The sequence below is a fragment of the Ornithorhynchus anatinus genome, chromosome 5, assembly GCF_004115215.2.
Source record: "Ornithorhynchus anatinus isolate Pmale09 chromosome 5, mOrnAna1.pri.v4, whole genome shotgun sequence".
NCBI lineage: Eukaryota > Metazoa > Chordata > Mammalia > Monotremata > Ornithorhynchidae > Ornithorhynchus > Ornithorhynchus anatinus.
The window spans coordinates 10247253-10252446 of record NC_041732.1 but is presented as its reverse complement, the minus strand read 5'-3'; the positions used below and the strand labels follow the sequence as shown (position 1 = coordinate 10252446).

The 5194-nt window shown below is 45.7% G+C and overlaps 1 non-coding gene across 1 annotated transcript; it reads right to left on the bottom strand.

Annotated features, from left to right (window-relative positions):
- Positions 1-2882: 2882 nt before the first annotated feature.
- Positions 2883-3020, bottom strand: LOC114812436. Its single transcript, XR_003760089.1, has one exon. It is a non-coding gene; the product is annotated as a small nucleolar RNA SNORA7 (small nucleolar RNA).
- Between the last annotated feature and the right edge of the window lie 2174 nt (positions 3021-5194).

Below are 5194 nucleotides of genomic sequence, written 5' to 3'. Positions count from 1 at the left end.
CCAAAGCAGTGGGGTGCCACCCGCTTCACCTAGCCTTGGGTTCAGAGTGGAGTAAGAAGTGAGTGGGAGAGGCTTTTTTTTTTTTGCGTGGGAAGTGAAATAAAGCAGTCAATCACCTTGCCCCCATCCTACTTTATCTCGATGCCCTCCCACTTCAACCCAGCTCATACACTTTGCTCCTCTAATGCCAACCTTCTCACTATACCTCGATCTCATCTATCTTGCCGCTGACCTCTCGCCCACATCCTGCCCCCCTTCTTCATATCCAACAGATGATCATTCTCCACACCTTCAAAAACTTACTGAAAGGACATCTCTTCCAAGAGGCCTTCTCTGACTAAACCTTCATTTCCTCTTCTACCAGTCCCTTCTGCATCACCTTCGCCCTTGGATTTGCTCCCTTTGTTCACCCCTCCCTCAGCCCCACAGCACTTAAGTACGAATCTTTAGTTTATATAAATGTCGGTCTCGTCCTCTAGACTGTAAGCTTTGTGGGCAGAGAATGTCTCTGTTAATAATAATTGTGGTATTTGTTAACCGCTCACTATGTGGCAGGCACCATACACTTGGACAATTGCACTTGGGTCAATACAAGAAAATCGGGTTGGACGTAGTCCCTGTCCCATGTGGGACCCTCAGTCTCTCCCAAGCTCTTAGTACAGTGCTCTGTACGCAGTAATTGCTCAATGAATACAGTTGATTGCTTGGGACAGTGGAAGGGCTGGGGAGTGGGAAATCCATTTAATTTCTCCTCAAAGACTTTCAACTTATGTATTTGCTGTTCATTTCCTAAGGAACACCACTACTGTCTCGGAAGATTCTGGGCTCCTGCCCGACCAAGCTGCAGGCTTGATATAACCCAGGAAGAAGAGAGAAGGTGGACAGTTCCTTGCCAGCATTCAAACTGAGGCAGACTATTTACCATTAACCCAAAGGTTTTTTGGGGACAGCCTAGTACTCGACCTCTCACTTTATGCTCATCCATCGGTCAGTAGCATTTTTGAGCCCTTCCTTGATACTAAGCCCTCAGGAGAGTTCAGTAGGGTTTGTAAACCCAATCCCTACCCTTGAAGAGTTTACAGTTTAGCAAGAGATGCAGGCACTAAGAAATTACAATTGGAAGTAGTAGAGTGTCAATATATGCACATTGGTACAATGGGACTGGGCCGGGGGTGGGCATCCAGGGCTCAGGTGATGCAGAAATGTCAGTGTGTCAGTTTGAAGAGGGGAAAGGGTGGGGAGATGGAAAGGCTACCTGGAGGAAGTGGGATTTCAAAAGGGCTTTGAAGATGGGAAGAGCGGTGGACTGCCAGGCAGAGGGATTTCCTGGCGGAAGGGAGGGTGTGAGCAAGAAGCTGGTGCACAGCGGCCTGAGAGGAACAGAGTGTGTGAACTGAGGTGAATGGGAGAGGAATGAGAATGAGTAAGGAGAAGAAGCTGATTGAAGGCCTCAAAGCTGAGAGCCAAGAGGTTTTGGGGGGGGGGGGTTGGTTCTACCTTGGGGTGTGACAATTTTTTGCCCTCCAACAACTTTCAAATGTTAGTCTAAGCTCAGTTTTCCAGTTACTGCGTGTGAAGTCTATGGAAGAACTAAGGATTACAAGGAGAAAATGATCCTGTTGTATTTTCTGGCTACCTTAATGTGATTTAACAAGGATTAATGAACCCATACCGACCCCATTACAGACACCTGACTTGAAGAATCCTTGAATGGCCTAAATTTGAGACCAAAATGAGGCTTAGTGATGCCTATGGGCCTAAACTAATCTTAGTAAGACTCTACTAGTACTAGATTGATGTCGTGTCACCTCAAGGGTGCTTAATGATACCAGAATTTAAACCGCTTGAGTGTGAGTGAGAGGGAACCAGTGGTAATTATCGAGATTTAGGCCAAGTTAGAGGCTGGACAGAGCTTTTCCAAATGTGAGATTTCTTAAAATTTAATGTGAGTTAATTTGCCAGGGTCTGGAGATTGGGCTCTTGATTAGAACAAGGGCTAATAGAGTCATGGGAGTGAGGAGTTTTCATGGAGTGTAGCAAGCGTTAGCAAAATTTATCCAACCTGAATAGATCTTAAGATGAGATTTAATGTAGCATAATAGACAATGAAGCTTAAAGAATAAGGCCAGGCATTTGAGCTGGGAAGGATCATGAACCCCAGGAAGGATAAAGGGGATTGAGGAGAACCGACAAAGATCACTGGACTTTATTGAGGCCTAATGCATTATACCTCTAACTAGCAATGCCTGCTGAAATATAATCAGGCTTAATGGGGTGTAGTAGGTAATTAATGAGATTTAACGGTTACTAGACTTAAAGCTTAATGAGCATTAAAATCACAGCTATACTTAATGAGGCTTATCAAGTGATAATCACTTTAACGAGTTGATGTAATGAAGTTGTGCATAGTAACGAGGTTTAATCTCTAATGAGGCTTGAGAGTAGTAAGTGAAATGCATCAGAATTTAACAAGCAATACATTTTACTAGGGCTGTGTGAAGATGAGTAGGACTAGGAAACCTAACCAGCCTGAATATGGTTAACCAGCACTAATAGGGCTTAAGCATGGTTTTTAATGAACTGTAAATGTGGGTTAGGAGGATTAATGATGCCTAATAAAATTCATGAGCCTGGGTCCAGTTGATAAGACTGGGAGATTAAACAGCGTAATGTCTTATGCCATCCACTCGTCTCCGACCCATAGCGACTCCATAGCATCTCTCCCAGAATGCCCCACCTCCAACTGCAGTTGCTCTGGTAGTGGATCCATAGAGTTTTCTTGGTAAAAAATAAGAAACTATTTCCTTCTTCCACGAAGTAAATTTGAGTCTCTGCCCTCGACTCTCTCCTATGCCGCTGCTGCCCAGCACAGGCAAGTTTTGACTTATAGCAGATGGCCTTCCACTCACTTGCCACTGCCCAAGCTAGGAATGGAATGGGTAGGCCTCTGCTTGGCTCTCCCTCCCATAGCTGAGACTGGTAGAGTACTGGCAACTCTCCAGGTGAGGTCTTGAGAGGGAAAACAGTGTAGAAGGTGTTAACAGATTTAGAGGAAGAAAGGAAGGTCAAGAAATGCAAAAGGACCTTCATCTACCCTCTGGTCTGTGATCTCCTTGTGGGCAGGGTTCATGACTGCAAACTCTGATCCTCATATGGGACAGGGATTGTCTTCTATCTACCCCAATGCTTAATACAAGCAATAGAGAAGCAGCGTGGCTCAGTGGAAAGAGCCTGGGCTTGGGAGTCAGAGGTCATGGGTTCGACTCCCAGCTCTGCCACTTGTCAGCTGTGTGACTGTGGGCAAGTCACTTCACTTCTCTGTGCCTCAGTTACCTCATCTGTAAAATGGGGATTAACTGTGAGCCTCACGTGGGACAACCTGATTACCCTGTATCTACCCCAGCGCTTAAAACAGTGCTCTGCACATAGTAAGCGCTTAACAAATACCAACGTTATTATTATTACACTGCTTATTACATAGTAAGTGTTTAACAAAGAGCACAGTTATTATTCAATCTGTGGTATTGGTTGAGCATTTACTGTGAGCAGAGCACTGTCCCGAGCGCTTAGGAGAGAACAACAGAAATGGAAGACGTGTTCCCTGCCCACGGGGAGCTTACAGTCTAGAGGGTAAATGAAAGTCCTTAGGTATTTTTTGACCTTCCTTTCTTCCTTTAAATTTAACACCTGTTATGCTGTTTAACCTCCCAGTCTTCTCAATTGGGCCCAGCCTCCTGAGTTTTATTAGGCATCATTAATCTGCTAACCCAAATTGCAAATTCAAGTGCAACTGCCACACAGAAGGGAGTGGGAGGAGAAATGAAGGCTTAGTCGGGGAAGACCTCGTGGAGGAGGTGTGCTTTTAATAAGGCTTCGAAGGCGGGTGTGAAGGTCGGCTCTGAAGGCCAGAGGCGGGATGCGGGCCAGGGGTTGGCGCCGAGATAGACAAGATAGAGGTACAGTGAGTAGGTTGGCATTAATAATAATAATAATGTTGGTATTTGTTAAGCGCTTACTATATGCAGAGCACTGTTCTAAGCGCTGGGGTAGATACAGGGTCATCAGGTTGTCCCACGTGAGGCTCGCAGTTAATCCCCATTTTACAGATGAGGTAACTGAGGCACAGAGAAGTTAAGTGACTTGCCTAAGGTCACACAGCTGACAAGTGGCAGAGCCGGGAGTCGAACTCATGACCTCTGACTCCGAAGCCCAGGCTCTTTTCCACTGAGCCGCGAGGAGCAAAGTGTGCAGGCTGGGTTGCAGTAAGAAATCAGTAGGAATGATCAATAGGATATCGGTAAGAATGTAGTAAGAATGAGGAGTGGAGAGACTCAAAGACTGGTAAATCAAAAATAAGTTATAGGAAGAATCTAAGGTTGGGAAGAGAGAAGCTCAATCTGGAGGGTAGCAGGTGAAGAGTGGACAGGTAAGGAGGACTCATCTAGTGGAGCAGCATGGCGTAGTGGCTACAGCACGGTCCTGGGAGTCAGAAGGTCATGGGTTCTAATTCCGGCTCTGCCACTTGACTGCTTTGTTACCTTGGGGAAGTCGCTTCACTTCTGGGCCTCAGTTACCTCATCTGCAAAATGGGAATTGAGACTATGAGCCCCATGTGGGACAGGGACTGTGTCCAACCTGATAAACTTGCATCTAGCCCTGTGCTTAGTACAGTCCCTGGCACATAATAAGCGCTTACCAAATACAATTATTATTATTATTATTATGAAGTCAGAGGCTTCTGTTTGATGGTTATTCGTCTCAATCTGGTCACCAGGTGGCAGCAAAAAACCTTGGGCAAGTAACGTCCGATTCAGCTAGAAAAGTAACAAAAGCTAATGATAAAAAGCAAAGCGACACACTTCTTAAGTCTCCTTGGCCCAAAGCAGCCCAGCAAATCAGACTACAGCTTCCGGGCAGAGCCAGAGCTCTTCCCAGACCCCAGTTTGCCTTTCTCCTACTTGCCCTGCTTCTGCCTACCCTCTCAATCGACCCTTGGGGTTATTCAACACCTATTAAGTGCTAAACACCCCTTGATAGAGTAAGGTAGCAATAGTAAGATGAATGTTGGTCTCTCTTCAAGCACCTCACAGCTTACAGGGGGAGGCAGACAAGAATTATTTAGGGAGAGTGCAAGCTGCAGGAAGAATAAAGCCAAAACAGGAAGAGTAGAAGTCCATCAGTACCTGTCCAATCA